The sequence below is a fragment of the Stegodyphus dumicola genome, chromosome 8 (genome assembly GCF_044657685.1).
Source record: "Stegodyphus dumicola isolate Sdum_Otavi_A_Nest chromosome 8, ASM4465768v1".
In the NCBI taxonomy this organism is placed as follows: Eukaryota; Metazoa; Arthropoda; class Arachnida; order Araneae; family Eresidae; genus Stegodyphus; species Stegodyphus dumicola.
In genome coordinates, this window is record NC_140775.1 from 70,229,724 (window position 1) to 70,257,498 (window position 27,775).

Genomic DNA, 27,775 nt, shown 5'->3' on the forward strand with positions numbered 1-27,775 from the left:
CATACACTATAAGCAGGAAAATATAAGTATGTTTATTGCAAATAAGGAAAACGAAAATGAAATTTCATAAACATTTATAAGCATTTAAGACAAATTTTAGTCTGTACCGATTTTTAGCACACAGATTAAAATGTAGTTTTATGAAACTTAATTCTTCAATATAAGTAAAAAAAAAATAAAAGTATTTTACAAATTGAAAGTTAAGAGACCTGAGAAATATTATGTTGCTGACATATTATTGCTTGGATACTTGTGCTTTTATTACTGTGATAACAGCTACTATCACTCTGCTGTGTTAATCAATAATTAACAAAGCAATCATTGATTAATAATATTCGTTATTACGTATGATATACTGCTTTTCAAAATGTTGTATTTGGGAAAGAAAAAAGTGAGTACTATATGAAGTGAGGCAGAAATCTTTCATATTTAGTCATAACAATGTAGGGAGTTTGAATTAATTCTCTCTGTTGACTAAGAGAGGGCAATAGTTGTACTAGTGCAGCATAGCGAACAGTGATACAGGACGTTTTTAACAGCAGAAACATTAGGCTTTCAGATCTGTGTGTGTCTTTCGAGTTGAATAAAAAGAACATACCTGTTTAGTGCTTTGAACATGTCGGGTTTTGTACCTGCAAAACAGCATTTGCCGGAACTGTTACTCTTTTGCTTTCGTCTTAAGAAATCTGCTACGGAAAGTCATCGTTTGCTAGTACAAGCGTATGGAGAACGTAACATGCAAAGTCGGAAATAACATGCAAAGATTGTTTTCGACGATTCAAAGATAACGATTTTAAGGTGAGCTAAAAAATGCGTCCTGTTCAGCCGAAAAAGTTTGACAATGGACATTTAGATTCATTACTGGCAGAAGATTAATCTTGGATGCTTATTTAGTTGTCTGAAACACTAAATGAGGGTGCGTTTACTGTTAGTAAGCTTTTGACAGCAATGGGTGTGATTCATGAATTGGGAAGCTAGGTATCATACTGAATTGACAGAAAGAGATGAAACGTTTAACCATTTGTGGAGTGTTGCTCAAAAGACAAAAAACGAAGTCATTTTTGTATGAAATCATGAGCGCATCGCAGCGAACCACCATTATGAACATCAAAACCGAATATTCATGGCAAGAATATTATGTTGTGCATTTGATGGGATCAAGTCGGTGTGGCCTGTGAGATACTGCAACCACATCAGACGACGAATGCTGAACAGTACGAAACAGAATTACTCAGTTTGCATCACGCAGTTAAAGACAAGTCGCATGGAGCATTTTGAAAAATTTTTTTTAATTAAAACAAAATTTAAAAAAAAAATTAAATTGCAATGATCCAGAAATTTTTTTCAAAGGTATTTGATATAACTATAGTAAAATATACATGCATGCAAAGTTTCATATTACTATGACAATAATTAAAAAAAAGTATTTGAACGAATGTTAAGGGTATCAGGTTCAATGTTTCTTCTAACCTTCTTCGGAAACATACAATGACCTGACTAGAACAGAGAGCTTACTAAAGCTATGTTCACTAATTGTAGTAAGTAGACAGGATACAGACGAAGGGTATACAAAACCCTTTATTTTTTCTTTATATACAATGACTTCCGTACTTCGGAATACAATGACCCTCCACTCGGGGTCTAACTTAAAAGATATCAAAATAAAACTAAACTCTAATTTAACTTTAGAATAAGATTGGCCTTATAATAACAGGAAGCGTATGTAGCACAGAGACTGTGAACACTACAATACGTTTAATTTATCAAGAGGATTAAAACCTCTGGCCTGGAAGGCAAAGTAGCAACTGCGTAACTTCTAAGGTAAGCGGCCTGCTTCGAACTCACGGCTTCCTCTCTTCTGCTTGGCAAAAAGGCCACACTTAAATACTTGGCGTTCGCCAGACAACTTTGCATAAACTCCTTCACGCTTATAATTCTGGCCGGAAGTAGAAAATAAGAAGTGATAGTAAAGATTTAAAATAAAATAAACGTTAGTAAAACTTAAGATCCTTACATACTTCCCGCCAGAGTTAATTAGTTTGAAACTGAGGTCTAAAACGACCTTGTTGAAAACTTTTAGCTCTAGAAACTAACGCGAGGCCAACCTTTTACAATCATAACTTAGCTAGAAACTAGAAAATTTTAAAAGAAAGAAATTTGTTACAATAGCAGCTCCCGGAATATACAACAATCTTTTTTCTTTTTCATCTGTACTGCATCTAAACAGGAGCTTTATTCAATTCTGGTTCCTTCCAGAGATCTGGAAGGAAAACTAGTTTAATGAAATGTTACAGAATGACATTGCAAATAACATATAGAATATACTTTTTCTTAACATTCTTATTTCATTCATGACTATTTTAATTATCTCTCCCCGTGCTCTCTGACATGTGTTGTAAAAACACCAAACACGAATGTGTTTCTGTCTATGTGTTCAACACTTCCTCCTACAATCAAAACACTAACGTGTTAAAATTCAACATACGAGACCTCTTAACACACCCTAATTTCAACTCTAGACCCTGAGGTACTATTCTGAAAGTGGCTAACTCTAAAGTGTAGCGTCAGAGAGCCTAACTACATCATTCAACCTTTAACACATATTCACCATGATTTAATCTTTACAGTCACACGAATAACAAATTTTTAACATTACTTTCACTTTTACCATATCACGGTATTTCTAAACATTCAAAATAACAGTTCACATGTATACAAGAACATATCAAGATGCCGTTAATTTTACACATTTGAAAACATACATTAGTAGTACATTGTTAACTTCTATTCTTTTCAAAGCAAGTGCCAATTCTTTCTACATCGAAATAATACTACATTTCAAAAAGTCTTTCAGACTAAAACTTCTTTCTTGTTAGAATGTTTTAAATAAAATTTATACAATAACTTTTTACAATATTTAAGTCTTTATACAACGCTATTATACATCAACTTTAGTTTTACGCGCGAGTAATTGAAAAACATAATAAGAAAATCGGTCACAACTCATTTCTCGCCCTTTTGGCGATAAAGGTAGACCTCGCATGAGGTAAAACTTCTTGAAATCTGCCACTTGCAGTAAGAATGAAAGATTAACTTAAGTTTGTAAAGTAACATAAAATTTTACTTATCTTTGTAATATTCAGACATCCTTTTCTGGGCCCAGTCTTTAAAGGTGCTGCAGACCGTAGCTTGGTTGATCCTCCTTCTTGTACGGGCTCGCCCTTCAGTGCTTTCCTCTGGAAGCTTCCGTTTTTCACCACTACGGCCACCCTTGAACATCTTCCTTTTGTGCTCTGCTTGTGGTCTTGGCCGTTTGAAGGCAGCTGGTCTTGGTGGAACCGGGAAACTTCTGTCGTGATCCTGCTTGGACCTCGTTGTTGGCCGTTCAAATTTTTCTTGTACTTTTTCCTCCGCCGCTGATGGCCCTTCCGCAGTTCGGCGACTTTTGCTGCGGAGAGTTCTGTCGGATGAGTCAATCTTCCGTTTCACAGCCGGGTTATAGTTGCCGTCCTTTCTCCCGGTCTTTTCCACATACGTCGTCCTTCTCCCTTCTTCATTCTGGGGGTGTTCGTGAACTCTGTTTTTTGGACGGTGGAACGGCTTCTTTTTCTTTTTACCTTCAGTTTTTCCGCGGGGCAATTTTCTTTTCACTTGCTTCTGTCTCTCATTGGCTTGCCCTTGTACTTGTCGTTTTCCCACCTCTGGAACTTGTACCTGCGGTGTCTGCCGTACCGGATCCTGCAAAAGATCTGAAAAGATTTGCATTTTATTACGATCGAAGTAGGGCTTGATTTGATCAATGTTTGCGGAACAGGTTTCACCATTTCTTGCCTTTAACACTACAACAGCGTGAGTTATTTTTTCTATAACATATGGTCCTTCAAAGCGTGGAAAAAATTTGGCAGTTTTATCTTCTGGTGCTGAAGAAAGTGAATGCTTAATTTTTAGTACTTCATCCCCTACTTTATAAGTTACTCCCCGTCGTTTCAAGTCATAATACAATTTTTGTTTTCTTTGTGCTACTTCCGTATTCTTTTTTGCTTCTTTTATTAGTTTTTCTATATCACCCATTTTAAATTCTGGGGCTCTTTGTTGCACATAAAATAGTTTATCTAACGGTGTTATAACCTTTCTGCCTAGAAATAACTCAGCAGGAGTTTTGCCCGTTGTATCATGTTTTGCGGTCCTAAGGGCGAAAGCAAATTCATTGACATAGTTATCCCAGCTTTTATGAAAATTTTTAACATAACTACGGATAATTTTCACTATACTTCTGTTGACCCGTTCCGCTATATTTGATTGCGGCCGATACGGGACCATTTTTAAATGACGTATGCCCAGTTTTTGGCACATGTCTTCAAATATATTACTTACAAATTGAGGACCATTATCCGATATAACTTTTAGGGGCGCCCCGTATTTTAAAATATATTTATTTAAAATAGAATCGGTAACTAATTTCGCGGAGGCTCGTTTTAAGGGAACAATTTCGGTCCATTTACTAAAATGATCAACTATAACAAGGAGATAGCGACTTTTGTTTAACTGACTTTTTGGGAAAGGGCCCAATAAATCGATGCCGATTATTTCATTTGGAAATTCGGATTTAATACTATTTAGAAACCCGGCCGGGCGGAAATTAATATAATTAACGGCTTGACATGTTGGGCAGGACTGGACATACGCCCTTGTTAACTTTTGTACAGCGATTATTTTTGATTCATCTGTCTCGATCTCTTTTTGCGATATTTTGTAACCTAAATATTTTAATTCAGGGGCTGCAAATTTGCATTTTTCGACATTAACTTTTAGACCGGCCTCATTTAATAAAGAAAACACCTGTCTTAAATCCTGTACATGTTGGTCTAGATCATCACTAGTAATAATGATATCGTCTAAATAGATAAATGTGGACTTTCCGAGAACAGGTCTTAACACAATGTCCATGCATCGCTGAAATGTTGCTGGGGCGCCTGAAAGGCCAAACGGCATTCGCAAAAATGCATAAGTGCCAGACTTGGTTATAAAAGCAGTCCTAGGCACGTCCTCAGGCCTGATCCCTATTTGAAAATAACCATTCGTTAAGTCTAAAGTCGTCATAAATTTGGTTGATTTTATGTTCCTTAAAATTTCTTCTATAATCGGTAACGGATATACCGGATATTTCGTTATGGAATTTAATTTACGGTAATCAATAGCGAATCTCCACCTTTTTGGATGCTCCAAAGGATAATCATTATTTTTCTTACATAAAACCACCGGACTAGCATAACTACTTGAGATAGGCGTTACGATCTTTTTACGTAGCATATCGGTAATATGCCATTCTATAATTTTTTCCTTATTCTTATCATACCGGTATGGTTTTTGACGAACCGGCAATGCATCTCCGGTGTCAATACTATGGTTAGTAACCTGGGTAAATCCTGGAATATCACTAAATAAGGAAGCAAATTCACTTACCACTTGTCGGATTCTATCTTGCTCGTCATTAGGCAGGTGGTCAAGATTTAACCTTGGCGGTTCAACCTTTTCTACACGCACTGGTTTCATCGTCAGCTTAAGAGACGCTTCATTAAAATCCAGTGTAGCTTGTGCGTCTGAAAGAAAGTCTATTCCTAGTATTAAGTGTGCTTGCAAATTCTTTACTATAAAAAACATCACCTTTACTTGTTCGTCCTTGATACGGATGTACAAAGGTACTTTACCTACGCACTTACATTCTTTTCCTTGCGCCGCTAATACTGTTGTATTATCCGCATTATATATGCGGTATTTGCGAAAATACTTTCTAAAAAAGACTTCTGCCACACAGGAACACTGCGCGCCGGTATCCAGGAGTGCGGTGGCCGGGATATTATTTACCAAGACTTCAATCTTCGGAAGAGTTAAATTTTTCACCATTACTGTATTTAACTTGTAGGAAGAGGGGTTTTCGTGGCCTTCGGATTTCCGCACCCTCTCGTCAGCAGAAATCCGTTTTAGTTTAAATTATTTTTCCTTTCGGTGCTTTCCTTCTTTCTCCACTGGCCTTGAGACTTTTTTCCTGGGTTGCTATTGAACTGTCGACGTTCGCCGGCTGTTTTTGAATGCTCGGGTTTCCTTGCCCACTGATTCGCTTTTTCTCCGTAGCCATGTGCTTGAGTTTGCTGTAGTCTTGGCGTACCAAATTGGTTTCGCTGTTGATATTGGCGTCTTCTTTCGACGTCCGCCGTTCTTCTACTTTCAAACTGGATTGCTAGCTCAAATAATTTTTCCAGTGTAGTCGGATTTCTCAATTCAATAAAGTCTTGCACTTGGGGTAGTAACCTCGGCAAAATCACTTGAATTATTTCAGGATCCGGACGGTTTCCATACAAGAGCTTGAAAACGTGAATTTTTCTTAAAATAAAACTCGAGAGGTTTTCCATTCTTTGTTGATATATACTGAAAAGTTCTGTTTCTAATTTCGCACGATCCTTTACAACAGGGAAGGCTTTTAGTAGGGCAGTCTTGAAATTTTCGTAGGTATAGGTGGGACTTCCTGCTTGACCCAAGAGACTTCTGCCGATACATTTGAACCAGTTAAGCGCTTGGCCCCTCAAAGCGCTGGTAGCTAAGGTAACTTTTTGAAACTCGTGCACGGGGTAGAGCATGAAGTGGTCATCCAATTTTTCCAAAAAACTGGTTACCGGTGAGTTTCCATTAAATGTTGCTTCTGGTTTCATCGAAGCGCGCATGGTCTGGACGATGTAACCAAATCCTCCCAGGGCGGCAGCTGGCATTTCTGGATTCTGAGCCGCTTCTGCAGGCAGCTCAGGTTCTTCTTGAAACTCGGCTATGGTTATTCTTCTTCGTTGGGCGCCACTATCAGGTTCAATGTTCCGTCTTACTTTCTTTGGGAACATGCACAGACCTGACTCGGAACAGGGAGCTTACTAAAGCTATGTTCAATAACTGTGAGAAGTAGACAGGATACACAGGAAGGGTATACAAAACCCTTTATTTTTCACTCTTTACAATAATTTCCGTATTTCGGAATACAGAGACCAACTACTTGTGGTCTGAACGTAAGAATATAAAAATATTTAACTAAACTCTAACTTAACTTTGGAATAATAAACAAGGAAGATTTGGCCGTATATTAACAGGAAGCCGTATGTAGTACAGAGAACTGTTAACACTACAATACGTTTAAAATTATCACGAGGAATAAACCTCTGGCCTGGAAGGCAAACAGCAACTGAATAAAACTTCTAAGGTAAGCGGCCTGCTTCGACTAACTCCTTCCTCTCTCTCGCTTGGCAAAAAAGCCACAACTTAAGTACTTGGCGTTCGCCAGACAAATTTTGCATAAATAAGTTAACGCTTTTAATTCTGGCCGGAAGTAGAAAATAAGAAGTGATAGTAAAGATTTAAAATAAAATAAACGTTAGTAAAACTTAAGATCCTTACAAGGGGACATCCTTAACATTCTTAAAGGAAAAAAGATCTCTACATGGGCGGGTCACACTGTAGTTGGTTGCCAGATAAACATTATTAAATCATCTTCCCCTTGTCGAGAAATTAAACGACACAAAAGTTCATCATTCAGGCAGCGACGGATCTCACTGTGCCATTCAAGTGGAGCTCCAAATATTACTGGAATCTGATAACTTCTGAATCCCTTTTGATTTTAGAAAATGACCCCTAACTAGAATATCGCAAGCTAAGACATACCCATCACAGTGTAATCCGACCCAAGCCTTTTATCAGCGAAATGGCTGAGAAGACGTTGTTTATTTTTCGTTAATCCTAATGCTTAATAACTACATACGTAATAATTGAACCTTGCTGAAAATGCATTCTTAGCCCAGTCACCCAAAATTTACAAAATAACATTCATGAACTTAAGACCAGGCTTGAAAGATAGAAAATTATGGTTTAAATTCATAAAACTGTAGTATCATGTTCACTAGGGAGAAAAACACAAGCAAAAACTTTGTGTTTTACGCAAATGCCCTTCCGTAGGCTGAGCAAATGTCTTATCTTAGGGTGATCCGTACAAATTCTCGCACTTGGACTTCACTCATCAAATCTTACAAAAGTTTCCAGTGCGTAAAGCTAAGCTTCATCCTTTAATTGCTCGAACAGTATTTCATCTATTGGTAACCAAAGTACTTATTTATAAATCCATTTTGCATTCCATATTCTGTCCAGTCTGCCCGTATTCTTATAAAACATAAGAATAAAAAGAAATTTCAAATTGTTCACTTGCAAACTATAACTTGGAAATTATAGAAATTCAGCACCTGGTGAATCATTTGTAATAACTCTATGCATACCGTTTGCATTATATTTAAAACCCGATTAATGTATAAATCACTCGAATTATTCTTCACAAAATTAAACCTGAAATTTTTTTTTAGCATTTATAGTGGATTTTAGGGATAAAAAATTAAAGGATTTAGATTTTAACTTCGCGTCGGTTTTGTTTTAAAGTCTCTTATGTTCTCGTTGAGCTCACAGTTTATCAATCTACCTTTGGCCTCACTCTTGTTGACAATATTTTTAAGTCCAAAGGGACTTTGTCCCTGAAGGACTATTGTTTTCGTTTTGCGATTTTGCGTTGGTTCACTATAAATGTTCGTTTCACTTTTCAAACTGTTGCCACTAAATGTTAGAGTCAAGCATTATACTTGAAGAAATTAAATAATGAAAAATCTGCATAAATGTATGCATATTTCTCGCATTGTGATAAAACAACGGTACATAGAGCCATCGAATTTTGAATGACGTAATCCTACTACGAATATGGGCATGTGGAAGCCCAAATTTAAAATTTGAAATTTGTGTTATCATCGATTTCATATTTTTTAATTTTTGACGAATTTTTGATTAACAAACTCAAGAATTTCAAAGCGAGCAATGGCAACGTTGTACAGAAAAAACATTTTTATTTCCAGCTCGTGAGACTGCGTACCGGAAATTCTAAAGATATGCTCAGTTTGAAACTATTTTGCGATATTGCTCTTGAACTGAATTTTATGGTTTAAGTGCGAAGAACGTGATATTTAATAAATAAAGGTAACAGACAAAATGTTAAAAAAACGCCCCTTTAACATAATTTAAAATCTGGAACCTTTCAGATTTTTTTTTTTTTTTTTTTTTTTTTTTTTTTGATCTTTTTAACTTATTCGTATGAGTGCGAATATTTTACTTCGCATAAAATTAAAAAAAAAAAAATAAATAAATAATGAAATAAAAATACAAAATTTTAAAAGCAGCAGATTTTGAGAATTCCTGACAGAGTGTAAAGTGTTGCCATATATATATATATATATATTTAATTTGTTTTTCAGTTTTTTTCCCTCAGTACATCATATGAAAGTTCAGTTTTCATTAAATGACTCCACAATTGTTTTTGTCTTTTTATTATTATTAAACATTATTTTCAAGGCATTTACGTCTTGTAAAACTCAAAAATAAAATAAAATAATTTTCAAAAGCAGCATAATTCATTATATTATTTCTTTAAAAATAATACAATGCGATAACATCTGATGGCAGCATTCTTTTATTTATAAAGTGATACGGACACAAAAAGGAGAATCGATACTATTAGCTCCTGCGGTATTAATAAATTTAATACAGTTTATTGCAAAAATCTGTAAATTATAGACTTTTTATTGAGCTTATACTAACTATCCTATTCTTTTTAAAAAGCTCTCCATTTCAGCAAGACCTTGTGTTTAAGAACTGACCGCTAAAAAACTTCGTAATAAGATTCAACTATACATATATATAACGGGTGGCCATAATTAAACTGACAGTGCTCACAGTGTTCTGTAGCGCGATCTATTTGCGAGAATGACGCCACATTTTGTAGGAAGATTATACAAGACAGGGGACAAAGGATTCCCCGAAAAAAAAAAATTAGTTCCAAAAGTCACCGCTAGGGGAATATTTGGCACTGTGTAATAGAAAATAGAGTGTTAACAAATGCAAATCAATACGGAAATTACCTTTTATTTTGCATTCAAATGAGGTTCAATGTGGCTGCTGTTGTTGTGGACCACATACTGCATTTTGTGCACAGTATGCACAACAGCAGAAAGAAATATGTCTGCAGGAATCTCCCGTACAGTCCATGATATGTTATCCTTCAACGTAGCCACGTCCTGGACACTCCTTGTTAGACCTTAGACTTAAGGTAACCCCATAGCCAGAAGTCGCATGGGCGACCGAGATCAGGCGACCGAGGTGGCGATCGTTCATGGCGACCAAGGTGGCCATGCAGTTGGAAAGTAGCGGTTAATGACTCTTTCTGCTGTGAATTTCTGTCGTAGCATCTGTTGCACCCGTACAGCAACGTGTGGAGGAGCTCCATTTGCATGAAAATGATTTCCCCCAGGCATTGTCTTTGCTGAAGTGCCGGAATGACAAAGCTGTTCAACATGTGGTGATGTTTCTCTCCGGTAACAGAACAGGTTTCCGGTCCTGTCGGGGTAATGTTCGCATAGAAGAATGGACCTACGATAAATTCCGCTGTGAACCCACACCAAACAGTTACCTTTGGTGAATGTAAGGGAATTGCTGTGACTGCATGTGGTGATTTGTCATCCCAAATTCGGCAGTTCTGGGTATTCACAGTTCCATTCAGGTAAAAGTGGGCCTCGTCTCCCCATAAGATTTTCCAAGGCCAAGCATCATCCACCTCCATTCTGGAAAGAAAGGTGAGAGCAAAAGTCAATCGCTTATCATGGTCGGGGTACAGTAACTCCTGTACACGGCTGATCTTGTACGGATAGAAGTTGATAATCTTTCGTAAGATTTTCTATACCGTACTGTAAGGCATATCCATATTCCATAAGGCATATCCACAATAAAAGGTAATTTTATTCCGTATTAATTTGCATTTGTTAACACTCTATTTTCTATTACACAGCGCCAAATATTCCCCTAGCGGTGACTTTTGTAACTAATTTTTTTTTCGCGGAATCCTTCGTCCCCGTCTTTTTTAATCTTCCTACAAAATGTGGCGTCATTCTCGCAAATAGATCGCGTTACAGAACACTGTGAGCACTGTCAGTTTAATTATGGCCACCCGGATATATAAACCAATTCATAATAATTTATAATAAGGAAACATTCCATATATATATATATATACATATCATTAAGTAGATGAATCTATTCAACATCAGTAAACTTTTTCCGAAACACGTACAAAAATCCATTTTAGAAAACTCAATGTAAACTAGGGCTTTTAATACAAAATTTTTTATTCTATTCTGTTTTAGCTCATATACTATACTTTAAGCAGAAAACAAATATTATGCAAGTTTCAAGATCCTGTGCCATTTTCGCTTTAGATTTACATCCGACTATTACAAACAAGAAAAAAGAACAAAATTGAAGCTATTTCTTACGTATTCTTTCCCTTAAAATATCTCCCTCCTAAAATATTTTTATGCTAAGGTTTGTCTTTTAGAATATATTTATCGTGTGTGTATCTCTTGTTTCACTGAATTCTAAAGTAGGCTTTTCTGGAGCGAGATATATATATATATATATATATATATATATATTGTTATTATTTTATTCTTTCTGCAGAGGGAAAAATGTTTGAAATAAGGAAAGTTTAACGCTCTTTTTTGAGTTCCATATAACAACCAATTTACTTTGTAACTTTAGAATCCCACTTTGGGAAGTTTCTTATTTGTTTCGTGAAGTGTAATCGGTGTTATTCTTTACGTAATTGAAGTAGGTTGGGAAATGTTACGGCAAATTTGCTGCCAGGAAAACAACTTTTATTTGTTCTGGATTTTGAAGAAATTGCTTTTCATGTGAAGATCCCGTGTTTGCGGAAAGCTTATTTTGTTTATCCATGAAAAGAACTCGAATTTCATTCAGGAATGATATATGTATATAAGTTTTTATCTCAGAATCTTAAATTTTTAATTTACTAAGAGTTACGAGAATTCTGAACCTAAGCATATTTTCTGACCTTAAAATAAAAAATTCTCAGAGCTTGTAAATGTATGTTTTTATTCTCCTTTGGTTTTAATAAATTTTAACGAATTTATTGAATGGAATATCTTCGAGGTATTTATTATCTCCAGCTTTCATATCCTGGCAAAACGGAAAGTTTCCTCTAAGTTGCCATTTAGAGAAAATAATTGTTTTAAGCTGTAGAGACATTAGGATTTTTTGGAAGCAGGCAAGATGAAAAATATGCAATCGCCTTCGCCGGGAATCGAACCGCGGACCTCTGGAATATCGGCCCAGCGTGCAGACCACTACACCACGAAGGCACGCTAGGAAGGCGGGAGAAATACCTTATAAAGTCTCGTCCTGAGCGATTTAGTGAAATAAATGAACGCAGATCTATGTGTTGTATAATTAAATCTTCCTTTATTAAATAAGTGCGTATGCCTCCACGTAGCATAAATTTACGATGAAATAATACACTAATTCTTTTTTTTATTTGCTTGGTATTAATTTTTATTACAGCCTCATTTAAATATATAAACAGGAATTTTCATAATACAGGAGATAAAAGAGCCCACGGAATGTAGAGCGATAATTGATTCACTTTCGTTTTGGATTTCATTTTGGTTCTTGAATGTGATCTTGCATGAAATAAAAAGAGTTTTCAGATGTTAATAAATAAATTAAATAATAAAACTAAATAAAACTTATAAATACAGAAGACAAACTAAATAATAAACAAATAAAACAAGATTTGCTTAAAAAATTAGATAAAATTAAACAAATTCTCACAATGCTCAAAGTTTCTTTATTTCATCTGTTATGAAAACAGACATCACCTGAGAAGTGTAAGAAAATTCTCAAATCCATGTTAAAACTTAATTTGAAAATTATTCATCCCTGTGAGGCTTGCTTAAAAAATTAATGTAATGCAATTTTAGTTGCAACTTCCATCTTTTACTTTCGGTGTCTGATAGAACTAAAAATTAAGTGTTATTAAAATTTCAAAGCAATGAAACTTAATTTATTTAGTAACGAAAAAATTTTTCCTTTGCTAATTTACACAAACAAGGTAACAAACAGAGATATATAACGTAAACGGCCATTTGTTAAATGCCATTTCTTTACAATATGCATCCAAAAATACAGTGCTAACAGATATTCTGCCTCTGAGAGAACAATAAGCTTACAGCTGCTTGCTTATTGAAAGTACGTATATTTACATAAATTTGTTTGCTATAATGAAGATCGAAGAAGAGCAATTATTTGTTTCTTTCTGAGCTATATGTTGCAAATCCTTGATCAAAAATTAAATCCTTTATAAGGTATTTCTCTCGCCTTTCTAGCGTGCTTTCGTGGTGAAGTGGTTTTGCACGCTGGGCCGTTATTCCAGAGGTCCGTGGTTCGAATCCCGGCGAAAGTGATTGCTCATTTTTCATCTTGCCTGCTTCCAAAAAATACCTAATTTCTCTACACCTTATAATTGCGAAGTACGTCAGAAAGATAATAGGAACTTGTCGACTGCAGTATTCTGTGCACTGTAAAATACATTACATTGAGCAAAAATAAAAGTTAAATCATTAATGATTATGCTGTCGGTTTTTAGAAAAGAAGCATTAATGCTGAATGATGTTAAGTGTCCTTAACTCATAAGTATTTATAGGAAAATATAGTAATATCGCAATAGAAGAAACAGGCTTACGTATTTTGCTTTCGGGAACTAAAATCTATAAGCAGAAGTACAGTGAAGATACTTTAGTCATTATTTTCTAGCAAGAAAGACAGCTTTACAAGTTTTCAATTGATTCTATCAAAACAGCAAAGCTGAATCTGATGATACAATTAAATAGAATGGCCATATCTTGCGAGGAACATGATTAAAGACTTGCCCTCAAAACAAAGTTGACGTTTTTCATTGAACAGCAAGAAAGCATGATTGCAACCTTCTACCTGCAGCATCTGACATTCTGGGGAAAATAAGAAACAAGAGTCGTTTGCAATCGCATAACTAATGCAACATACGTGGATGAATTGAAAAGCGCGTACTTGAAGTGCAATTTAAGAAATATGACCACAGTTCCACATTTCATTTAAAGTATAGATAGTAGAGGATCGACTAAGAATATTTATGAACAAAGGAAATACCGATATTTAATTTACATGATAGAAATATGCATAATTTTTGCATAGTCCTATCATTATATTGCAAAAGTCAGACAGTAAATGAGCTTTTGTCGTACTAAAAATCATATAATGTCCATTGATGAAACATTAGCTCTTAAATATCCTCTCATAAATATTCAGGAAAGAATGAAGCAGACACAGAGTCCAAAATATCAGGTGATTTTTATGTTGTCGATGTTAATTGGAAAGATCTGTAGATTTACAGAAAGTGTTCAGTCAGCTATTGATACCACGGATGTGAGCTTCCTATAATGTGCATCCTCTATAATGTTTGGACATGTGCCATGTGACGGGCAATTCACACATTGAAATTTTTCGTAATATAAGCAAAACTTCGGTTATTTTTAATTCTTGAATAACTTAGTGACTCCTCAACTGTAGTTAGCTATCTTATGCAAAACAGGCTATAGTTTTGTATTCTGCCTTTTATATATCGAAAACATTCTGAGCATCACTGCATCTTTTAAAAATGAAACTATCATTTATCATAGTTTTTTTTTCTTGGGAGCTGGGAAGCTTTATATATTGGTGCCGAGTTATTCAATAACAGCGAATTGAAATTTTTATGCCTTTCTTTATTCAGAATCTCACCAGGAGAAACAAAGACTTTTTTTATCACCTCTAAAGACGGTGAGTCGAGAAATAAACAGCCAAAAGCCATTTAAATCCGACCCATGTATACATTCTTTATCCTGTTCTTCCTCTTGACAGATCCTAGTGGAAAAAGTGACAAGTTTCTTCCAAAATGGCCGTCCTTGTTTCTTGTCCACCAAAATGTCACATTGTCGCCTGTCAACCCGAACTTCCAATCCCCGAGGCCATAGAATGCAACGTAGCCTACTTAGAGCTTTAACAAGCTCGTAGAGTAATTTCTTTTATTTTTTCTCATCATATTTTCCCTTGTTTTTTCTTGTTCCTCCCCCTTTCGTGGATACCCCCAGGAGGCGGGAAAGGAAGTGTCATAAGCGATTGGTTTGAGTCTTGTATGACGGCGAAAAGGATTATGGGTATTTTTAGCATTGTTTCTTGAAAGAAGAAAAATTCTTGATGGTAGATACTTGCTTTAACATTTTGTAGATAATTTTGAAATTGAAGATATATTTATTTTGTGTATCAAGTGCAAATTTTATATACATAGAATTATTATTGCTTTAATATCTTTATTATGGATTGATAAAAGAGTTATATTTGAAAACAAGGAGAATAGATTTATTGAATTTTTCATGTTTTGTTTTCTGAGAACCGATTGATTTCTCTTAGTTTCTTATTGCTTTATTCTTAGTTGAAAAACGTCCAATTTGCAAACTTTCATAAAAACCTTCTTTAGTTTTTGAATCACACGAGGTTAGTTTAAAGCATATCTTCCTAGTATTTTATTCTTTCCTTAAATTAGAAAATGCACGTAATTGCTTTTTGTTTTAATATAATGTCACTCGCAATATTACTACAGTAATTTGTTTTGATTTTAATGCGAATATCATGTTAGTCTCTTAAGAATAGGCCTAAATTAAAAAGTAATATCTGAAGAACAAGTTATTTTTCTTTATCACTTTTATGAATTGTTGCAACTAGTGCCAAAATAATTCTGCAATCAATTTTGGATATTAATTCTTTTCTTACAAAAGAGAGATTTAAATTTGTATGGAGAAATTTGTTTCTCCATGCATATATTACTCAATTATTAAAGCTTAAAACTGTAAAGTTTTTTATGATATTCAACGCGTTTAAATCTGCATACTTGAAAGAACACTCTTTTATGAAACTCGAACAGATAATAATAAACTTTACTTTACACTTTCATACATGCATATGTTTATGCAACCGCACTCAGAAAGAAGAAACTTAAGAAATAAATAATTTTTCCACAATCTAGTGACTGCAAGAAATGCAAAGATTTTGAATTTACTTTTTAGAAACGTTTTTTCCGTAATCGAATGGCAGCACTTAAAACTGAATTCGGTGTCACTGCCTGCTTACCATGTGCCCCATTTTATAGTTACAGGATCTCGTGTTGAATCAATAGTTCAAAATATTCGCTTGCATAATGCTTTTCTTTTGTGTTCATTTTAAAATAGATGGCGTAAGACGTTTCGGTCGAACATTGTTATTAGTTCACATATGTGGCCGTTTTGACAATAGATTACTTTAAATGCTTCTTCTGCAAGAAATCAACTAAAAAAGATTTGTGTGCATATTTACAGTGGCTGACACTGATTTTCGGACACTTGTGTTTTTCATATTTATTTGGAAATATCGGTTACTAAATATTAACAAAATGACTTTAATTTTTTTTCACGTATACTATTTATCATCTAATTTTAAACCTGCTTGTTTTGAAAGAAGTCATTCAAAAACATTTTCGGTTTAGAACATTAATTAATATCATTCAATATTTATCAATGATCGGATGGATATCCATCAGATGATTGTCAACATTGCCCTTTAATTTTTTTTTATTTCTATAATGTAATAAGGATGAAATCTAAAGGTAATATCTTCATCATCTTCAAAAATAAAATGTACTATACCAGTCAAAAAATATTCAATAAGTTCTCAAAATGAACTCAAAAGAGTATTCGGACACTTTAAGCAAACAATTTATATTTAATAAAGGCACGAAAATAACGGTCATTTAATAATTTCATTGGGGATCTTTTAGCTAAAATGATACTTTTAACGCTTTTTGGCATGGCTTCAACTAATTTTTTTCTTCCAAGAATGTTCCATGTTTTATTCCTACGTAATAATTGCTTTCAGTAGAACTTCCGAAATATCATGTTTTCTTATTCTTTCTTACAACCCACTCCTTACATGTTGGATAGGATTTAAGTTTGTAGAATATTTAGGAGTTTTGATAATTTCACGACATTTGTATAATAACTACAAGCAAATATTTAAGACTGTATGTTTAAAGTCGTTATCTTAATAGAACCTGAATGCATTTTGCATTCCAAGTTTTCTTGCAGATGCTTTCAGGTTTTCGTTAAGAATATTTTTATATTTATGCTAATCCATATTATTTTCGATAAGCACTAAATTTCTTATTCCAAAGGGAATGAAACATCCCCAAGCCATTATGCTTCTACCCCCCCCCCATGCTTAACAGTAGGCAACAGGTTTCTCGAATTAAGTTCTTAATTCGGTTTTTGTCATAAATTAATTCATCTATCTGACCCAATATATTAAAATTTGACTTTTCTGCAAGTACAGCATTGTTCCAATAGGATAAAACTTTCCTTATTTTAGATTTTGCAAACGCCACAGTATTTTCCTAGTTTTCCTGTTGACGAAAAAATTTTCTTCTTGCTGATCGGCATTGTATTCATATGCCCTAAACGATACTTCTAAAAGCTTCAGAGTTTAAATTTTACTGCAAACCGTTCTACTACACTTTCTGAACGTTTTACAGTACTAATTTCTGGGTCTTGTTTGATTTTTCATAGAATAAATCTGCAGCTCCATGGTGTCAGGTTAGAATGCTTGGAATGTGCATTTTCAACAATTCCACACATTTCCCATCATTTTATAACATTAAATATAATTAAACGGTTTACGTGAAGCATTTTTCGATACTTTAAAATAATTTTTTCATCTTTAAAAAGAATAATTATTTATTTTCTAATAGAGTTGTTTGTTAATTTGTAGCGTCTTTCCATGTTGACTATAGATACGAAAATATTAATATATTTTTGGTAATCAAGTCATAATTTTCAAATGCAGACGATAATTATAATTATGTATTTTCATTTAAAACAACAACAACGAAAAAAAAAATACAAGAAACGTTATCTACCCAAACAACTCAAATTTGGAGTTTCCGAATTATTATGTGCATTACTGATTAATACTGTTAAATAAATTATTTTATTTCAAGTAATTTTCTGAGGATATTTATTTTACAACAAGCAAGACTTAAAATATAGAAAAAATGCTATGTTAGAAAAAATATTAGGTCTGTGTTTAAAAATTTAGTACGAGATCTATGTAAATGAATTTTTAAAATATAACTGTCCAAAAGCAATTTTCTTAAAATTAAAACAGGTATTAGAATTGATAATTAAATGTATTTTAGGATCATTATTAGTTGTATAAGTTATTATTGGTATATCTTCAAGTATAAAAAATAGTCGAAATCTTAGGATGTTTATCATTTTAAGTCGAATTCTACAAATGATTTATCGTAAAGAAAACTGCGTGTAAATAGAGATACAAATAGATCGCGTGGATAAAAGTGTTAACTGTGAAAGCAAAAGAAAACTTTTTCAAGAGAATTAAATATGCTACTTTTGCAATTACATAGCTGGCAAGAAATGAAAAAATTTATTAAACGAATGATTTAGAAACGTATGTTTATCCGAATAAGTGTCCATATTAATTCTCCAATATGGCAAAGCGGAACAGCAAAGAGGGAGACAAAATTAGTCCCTCCGCCTAGTGCCCATTTATCTGCCCAAATTGTGTCCAAATTACCGGGTTCTTCATCAATTAATTAAAACACCTTCGCGTGTTTTTCTTTCGCCCATATTTCACACTCTAGTTTCTCTCCTCCCTTTCCAACGAAATGACCGTAATTACAACTTTTTGGACGTCATTTCTCCTTTTCCCGTTGGCATCGTCACGCGATTGGAGTTTTCGAACGTTCCCTGGCGGTCTGTGGGAACATCAGCTGGAACACGGTAATTTGTAGAATAATAGTTATTTGGTATAAGCGTGGACTAGAATTGACTTTTTATTTTCTGTGTTTTTGTATAGTCTGATTTATGCAAAGAAATATGAATATTCACATCTTCGAGAATTTTTAATGAAAGAATTTAGGGGTGAAATTTATAATTTATGCTTTGTAAACATAGACCATATATTATTAGTCGTGTTTTCTAAAAACAAGTCTAATAATATGTGTTCTAATAGGATAAAGCAGAATTCCGAATTTCAGTACTATCTGGGACCGTAATCTGTCCATATACTCTAAGAAATCACGATAATTTATTTGCTTTTCCTTCTATGTGATCCAAATGTTTAATTACTGTAATGTATATTAAGGAATCTTTTTAATAATATTTAGTGGATTTTATTTCAACGAAGATTTTAAGTTTAAAAAATAGCGTAATAGTTTTTCCAGGTTTTTTAAATTATTTGTTTACTTAAATGTACAGTTGATTACTATTTTTGCTAAAATAAAGAGATGAAATTAATTTTTATGAACATAAGCCCTAAAATTAGATATATTATTTTTCTACTGTACTAAACCTTAAAAATTACATTTTATTTGTTTGAGATGAAGCTACCATGCAACAAAAACGAAATTAAGGCAATTGTTTTTTCCAAGTATATATGAAAATCTATTTTTTTAAAACATTTTCCCAAGAACTTTTGTACTTAGTTACTACTAATTAGTGTAGCAGCTTTGAATTAGTTGACCTTGCTATTAACATTCGTTATGTCAGAAGCAAATTAAAAACCACGTGAAATGAAAGTGTAGCATGTCATGATTATCCACAATAAAATGATTAAAAATTAGTCTGAAAGATATAACGGCAGAAAAATCGTCTGAAGATTTATAACCTATCAAAGCAAAAATTACGATCGGGATTTGGATGCGAGTGACATAACAGATCGGCATTTGCATACATTTTCTGTAAGAATTATACACTTTTTTCTTTTTGCTAATTAATATTCAATGTAAAATCTGCTTTTTCTTAACACCCAAATTTTTGTTAATAATAGTTGATACTTAAAAAAAATATATTGATCAAAATCATGATATAGCTCACTGACTTTTTGATAAAAATTTTATGTTATAGTCTTTTTGTTGATTCAGAATTGAATAATAAGAATATAATACATATTAGCACATTTTTACAATTTTAGTTTGTTAAAAAATAAATAAAAATAAAATAAAAAAAAAAAACTGCGATTTATGCAGTTGCATATTGCAAGCCAAACTTTCTTACGGATGGAGGCACTTGTTTGACTCATTTGGGTTATGGCAAAATCTACTTGGGCATTCTAGAGTTTCATCTGCAATGACTTCATAAAAGCGTTTATAAAGGAAACTATCCGGTATAATACATACAAAGAAAGCCACGAAAAAGACCACTTTGGGCAGGCAGTGAGTTTTAACAATCGGTGCGTGCCAGGAGCAGTGCATTAGCAATGCTTCTTAGTTTTAACCACACAGCCAATAATACGGGCAACTGTTATCAGCCTTTTGAGGAGAAGGGAATGGTAAATTGTCACCACGTTAGTTCAGTTAATTAAAAAAGAAAATTTGATGTGGATACCACATGACTTCCTCATACGACCCATTTAATTATGCACATTTTTGCTGCACTTTTTTTTAAAATTATTTCCTCAAATTTCATTACAGATATATTTCTCATTGAGTCATTTCGGTGCTCACTTTGCGGCAAGGCAAAATATATGCGAAAACAAGCAATTCGACCAAACGAGAGAAAGATAAAATTTTCACATAAATTTAAACTTAACTTTCGATCCCATTGGGCAAAAAGACACCTAAAATGGCACATCAACTGGACTTAATTCACTACTAAGAGTTTCAAATGTAAACAAATAATCGCCACTTACATTTTTAAATTGTTGATAATTCTACAGCTATTGCATGCAGATGAACTAAAGGCAGAAATCGTTTTTCTGTTTGTTTTATAATGAAAACAGAATTTAGAAGTAATAATGTAGGAACACTGAAACGTCGAAACGCAGAGATACTGACGGCGTAGATAGTTGATAGCTTAGAACGTAGATCCATATCGAAGAGGAAGATCGCGTAGAATGCTACAGTACTGAACCTCTAATGACTAGGAAATTTGGCAGCCGAGTAAAAATAAATCTTCATTTTTTTTTTTCAATTCACACTTATGGCCACAATTTACTTGGCACTCTAATTGTGCCTATTCAAGAACATTTACCTTTTTGAATATTTTTGCGACAGAAAGGAAAGCAGCACGTCAGCATGAGAGCTACAAGTAAAGTATGCAGTTATCCAGTATGGAGGCTCACCAAAAGAAGGTTTTGGTTTAGGTTAGATAGATTTCAATTCTCGAAATTGTAAGTTTAGGTTTCGAATAGTTACGTCATTAGCGTTACTCAAGCCATGCAAGATGGACTGATCTAGAAATGACGCAGTCCAGAAAAGTTATTACAATTTTTAGAATACAGAAGAGAAAATACGGGTTACCATTAGTGTAAATTATAATTTTGATTTACATTTTTTTAATTTAGAGATATATATGTAAGATAAAAAACTGCATATAGCCACGAAATATATAATATATTGGTGCGGCGAATTGCAACGAAAAAGGGAGATTCACAATTACATATTATAACAGTTCCATACACAAAATTTTAACGTTCTACGGCTAATCGTGTTTGAGGTATGCGAGATACATACATATGTACGTACAGATATTACGAAAAATCCCTTCTAAATTCATTTTAAATCCTTTTAGAATCCGTTTTGAAAAAAAAAAAAAAAAAAAAAAAAAAACAGTTCTTTATTCTGCTTATACATACAGATGACACGCAAAAATATCATCCAAATGGATTGGAGAGCTGGCAAAATGGATATTTTCGTTGAAATATGATACTAGAATTTTTTTCTTCGGTTTTAATACTTCCTTTACTTCTTACAAGAAAGTAAAAAGTATCAATTGTTAGGACTACGTAATGACTCACGGAATATGTAAGAAAGTTACTTCTGTACACAACATGAAACTAAATTTCCATTAATTTTTATAAACTAAAAACTTGCAATATTCGATTTGCGGAATATTGCAAGCAAAGCTACATGTCGGACTCTTTCCACTAAGTTAGTTTAGTTGCGAGAACCTATACCTAAAAGCATTATCCCTTTCAGTAAGGGTTCCCAAAGTCTGGTTATAAAAAAAGGTTTTAAAATTTTTAATTTTGTTTCGTAATAATACGTATTTATTTTCAATTATTAATTTATTATGAGTATTTATTATTTGTTAATAATTATGTAAAAATTAAAAAACTTCATTTTAAACAAGTTTTTTTTAACTTCATTTAAAAAAAACTTACCACTTGTTTTAAATGAAACTATAGATTTAATCTTAACTGACAAATCTTCAATTCATTAGAAGTAGAATGCTTAGAGCATTCCTTCATTTATATGTGATTAAATTATTGTAAAATTGCAAACATCAGATTAATTCAGACTATGAGGCTCATCCGAATATTCGAAAAAAAGTGTATTTCGTTTTGTTTTATTTTATTTTGCTGTCGTCGTCGTTATTACTGAAATTTGCACATAGTATAAAACTATATTTTATAAAGGGCATTTTACCTCTCGGTTAACCATACTTTAAGAGAAGAGTATACAGTTAGAAATTTAAAATATTTCTATTTCTGACATTATTTTTTATTTACTTAAACAAACAATCCATTTCAACGCTAAATAAAATAAAACTATGAACTGTTAGTCTTTAATGCTCCTAAATGATGAGAAGAAATGACAATAATGTCATTAGTACCTTATAATTGTTAGCTAATTAAATTAAGGTGCTAATGAGGATACGGCGCATTTTAGTCATATCCTAAATTGCTTGGTTATGATGAAACTGAAGAGCCTAAAATCGATGCATTTCTACAGAACATTCAAGAGGGAGAAAATTGCATAGCGTATTTTTAAAAGCTCTCTTTTCATACATAACTCCCTATGTTTAAAGCTAAAGTGACAAAATTGTTGCTCCGTTTAGAGACAATTACCATTTTCTCGCTCGCTTTGGAAATTATCTATGTTGTTGCCACCTGAAAATGAAAGCTCGGGCTCTGGAGAAAGACAGGGAAGTATTAATAATAACTTGTAGCAACATCACCATGTGCCTCTATTCTACTTTTTTTCTTTCTTTCCTTTTTATTCATTTTACCGTGAGTCAGAGCTCAGCTCGAAGAGGCGAGAACATATAGAAGGCCAACGAAGTCTTGATCAAAATCGGGAGTCCTGGAAAATTGCTCCCGGTTTTGCAATCAACGACAAACATTGGCGCCCCCTGGCGGGTGGTGGGGTAAGAGGGCGGTGAAAGAAAAGAAATTCGGAAATAATTTAGTGTTTGTGTCGCTCCGGCTTTCACTTTAAGCCACACCTCGTCGTGTTTCTATCTTGTAGTTGTTCGTCCGTTCCTCCAGCTTCATGATTTCTGTATTCTGTTTTATATTTTTACTCGCACTACCTCTCTCCCACGAAATCACGGCACCGCTCACAGTCTTTAGGTGGAAAACGTTAAGCTGAATAGAATCAACTGAAATAGAGAAATAACGACAAAATAAGCAAAGATATAATTGCTACAAAATTAACTGATAGTCCTAAATAATCATACAATATTTTGTGATAAAAAGTTAATATGTTAAATAGCTTAAAAATTAAAATTCTCCTTAGCCAGCTTAGATCGGTCATAAACATACATCTACAAAAAGGAAGAGGAATAAAATCTTGCGGTCTTGATTGTTTAGTGTTAGCGTTTATATCTGCAAGTGATTTCAGTTAATTGTTATTTGATGACAACACACTGGCAGTTTTCAACCAGGATAAAGTTGTCACAAATTTAAAATGTCATCTTGAAAAGTATTTCAGTTGTTTCTTAATTGACAATAACATATTTGTGCAGCTCTGTTGCTTCGGTAGTTGGGTTGCCATGTTAAAATATAAACAAAACACTTACAAAGAACTTTAGCTAATTTCTAATTTGTTCTTTAGAATAGTGCAGCTGTTTCAAATTCGCTAAGAATATTACTTACTGAAAGTGTAATTTTTTAAGCTCATCAAAAATACTTCTACGCTCATATCCCTGTAGAAGCCTGCTGCAATCCATTGAATGAGAAATCTTTCTTACTAATAGAAATCTGTAATTATTTGTAAGAATAAAAATTTCTCATTAGTAGCCAAGTACACAGATATAATAATTTAATGGACACGATATTTCTCAGTTCATCGCTGTCAGGGTTATTTTAAAAACAGTATTCAAATGCAGAAATCAATGGCAAAAAGAATATGGATTTCAATTTTTGTTTTATTACAGAATTGTTTAATTATTACTGGACCCGTGAGAATCTTCTCTCAGAAATGCTTCAGTTTCAAATGAAGAATTATAATGTTATTATTAAACACCTTTTGTAGTATTCAATGGAAAGGTAAAAGCAGAAAAGTTTCCAATTGTGATAACTAATGTCAACGGGGTGTCATTTAATTGAAAAAAGGAAGGGGGATAAAATTTTAAGTGAGAATACTGAGATTTGAACTAACATCAGCACTGATAACATCCACTGTAAAATAAAATAACGAAATTATTGAAGAGAACCTGATTTATATTTAATTTCCTGTTCTTATTTATTAAACATAAAGATACTCTTACGCAATGAAAAATAAAATAAGATAATTAATATAAGTAAATTATCGTAGTGAGAAGGGATTATGTTTAACATGGGATCGAAATTAGATTATTTCTTTGCTCTTTAATGTAAATTGTATAGTGGTTTATATATATTTTAGGATATTTGTGTTTTTGAGATCTCTTTGCAAAAATCTACTAAATATTAAAGAGCTAGTCCCAGCTTCTTTTTTTCACGTGTACTGTTGTTTATCTCTTTCTAAACATAATTGTAGAAAAAAAAATATTTTCAAAGGCTTGTCAAAATCAAACAAATTTTCAAAAAGGGATGAAAATGAGTTTCTGTTTATGTTCGAATGCTTAGAACACACAGTCAAAGTTTTCAATGTTCTCAAATAACAGAGCTTTTAGTATTTAGTTGGCTTTTAGTATTATTCTTATCAACACTTTTAATGAGCCTTTTATTAGAAATTTCGAATAAGTCTTTTTATTTTTCGAAGCGTTATCAACATAGTTTTTAAAAATAAGCAGATTTTGAAATATTTTTTAAATTTTAACATTTGATCGTTGAATTTACTCAGACTGAACTCAGCTCTTTTTTTATCTCAGCTATCTCCTGCAAAATTAAAATTAAAAATTAAATAATAATAAAAAAAAACTTCGAACTATATGACATTGCTCTACTTTTTCATTAAAATTCAGTATAGAAAGTATTGAAATTCGTAAAATCTGAAACCAGATGCCGCGTTATCGTTAAAATAACATGCCACCTATGAAGCAGGTACAGCTTCATAAATACAGCTCTATCATCTATCCATTTATGGGGCTGCATAATATCATCTATATAGCTTCATAAATCAGACCAAATGTGTCAAATTTATTGCAGAACACCATTTTTAAAGATACATATTGTTTCAAAACTTGTGTTTTTAAAATTCGTCCATTTTTCATTTGGCGAGTCAGAACTCCTTAAAGTTCTTTCGCACATATACCGTTTCTTGGGTCTTCTCCAACAGCTGCCATTAAGAGCTTATTTACCGCGTTAAATTTTCAAATTTTCATCAGTAAACAATAAAGAATTTTTTATGCGATATATTTAACATTTATCACTGACCATTGAAATTACATTTCCAGTGGCATAACTTTTATCAACTCAAATTGCCTTAATAATAGAAAAAAGTCCTTTACTGCAGAAATATATTATTATTATAATTGTTAGCCATCATATATTACGCAGGCGATAGTATACAAATAAAGTAGCCAGACAGAATTTCTGTAGTAGAGGCACGTATGATGTTGGAAACGTAAGATCTTGGAAAGATCTTTTATTGAATATTCTTTAATGGCGTAAATGTCAATACGAATTTTTATAAAATGTTAAGATATTTTCAAATTTACTTCTTCCGAAAATTCCTTTTTAGAATTGATAAGGAATATATTTTTATAATGCAGAAGACGAATAAAAGATACTATGGAGGGGATACTTGGACTTGAGTTTTAGAAGTTGTTATACATGAAGTGAAAATAAAGGGATGGTTCCAAAGTTTGTGAAAATTTCTAAAAAAAGCAACAAAATAAAACAATTATTGACTAATAATAAACAAGCAAAAGTTCAGTATAAAACATACACAAACTGGAGAGTATTATTTTACTATTTGCTGCTGCCACGAAAGACAAAGCAGAAGAAGACATCGTAAAACGACAGACCAGGTTTTAGAAACCAGAAAAAAATCATAAAAGAATCTCAAAATGATTTAAGACATTTTTAACGGAATGATTAGAAGACGTCCTAAAGTGGAAATTTACCAGGCAGTTTAGAGATTATGTAAAATAAGAATTAAAAGTTACACGCTTTCAAAATTAAAATTTATTAATCTCCAAACACTCTGTACTTTGTAGGTCTTTAAAACTTAAAACTGTAAGAAAGAAGAAAAAATATCAGCCCTAAATTTTCCTCTGCCTTTACTCCTTTTTAGTTGCCTTTACTCCTTTTTAGTTAAAAATTTTTTCCCAATCTAAATTTTCTCGCATCAAAAAATTTCTTTTTTCTTTCTTCTGAACTTTCTTATTTTCTAATTTTCTAATTTCGGCAGTTTTTTACTATTACTTTGATGTTATTTCCCTTCATTCTTATATATATATATATTTTCGCTTTAGTTTTTTTTTAATCTTTTGAAAAGCATCCTTTTAATTTTATTTATCAGATGATTATATCTCCCTTAGCTATTTAAATCCGTTTCTTTTATGTAAATATTTGTTTACGTGTTCTAGAGAAAGTGCGATAACGTTATACGTTTCGGTATATCCCTTTGTTCTGGAGATATGCGATTCAGAATCCCCTGACATTACTTTTGACTGAGCGAATAGAGGGATAATTACAACATATTCTTCGTAATTGCGTCGTCGTTTTTTCCTTCCACAGATCGCCAGAATCCAGACCGATCGATTCGGTTTCTATAAAAACACGTTAAATAAATTTTACATGAAGAGACCTGAACATTATAAAAGATTTCCGTGAATATATATAATTAGTCTTCACGAACATGGACTACATCAGGCATCCTTGAACGTGTCGCGCAGTTTGTAATCCAACGATGCAATGATACTTGCCTTGACATCAACTGTCAGCGAGTTCAGCGCTTATTACGAAGTACAGTAAGCTCCGTTTAATGTTACCATTCGGGTATTATTATCACATTGCCGAAGTCTCGCTTAGCTGTATACTAAAACATGGAAAACACATGGCCTATTGTCATCAACAATTTGATTAACATGATCAAAATGTTACAGAATGAATTTTTTAAACTAAAATAAAAAATAAAATAACCAATAATAATTAAAATGGCTTACATAAATTGTCAAATGATAGAAAGATGTCACCAAATAAGAAATTCAAGTCACCCAGCACCTTCATTTTCATTTAAGTCAGCTATGTACCAAGGAATTCTTTTTCAGTGTTTTAGAAAGATGGACTGAATTAACTAGTTTAACGGCGATTTTTCTTGCTTTTGTTTTTTCCCCCGTCAAAACAGCTCTTTACTTGCTTTTTTTATCTGCATTTTTATAAAAACCTTGTTCTAGGAAGCGAGACGTTCTTATTGTGGAGTCTAGCAAAATTTGTAATGATTTGGGTCTAACGAACCAAGTTAAATTGCTGTAACCAACTCCCAAAAGCGAATCAATGGAATGTTACGCTTAAGTTCTTAGTTCTCAAGCACTCTTGTATGAAATTTTGAAGAGCTGTGAAGATATTATTTGCAAATCAAAGCGAAACC

The 27,775-nt window shown here is 33.0% G+C and overlaps 1 protein-coding gene and 1 non-coding gene across 2 annotated transcripts in view; one reads left to right on the forward strand and one right to left on the reverse strand.

Moving 5' to 3' along the window:
* Positions 1-27,775, forward strand: part of LOC118192553 (uncharacterized) — a 306,776-nt gene that overhangs the window by 63,370 nt on the left and 215,631 nt on the right. The gene's annotated exons all lie outside the window — the stretch shown is intronic.
* Positions 12,203-12,275, reverse strand: TRNAI-GAU (transfer RNA isoleucine (anticodon GAU)). The gene has a single exon. It is a non-coding gene; the product is annotated as a tRNA-Ile (tRNA).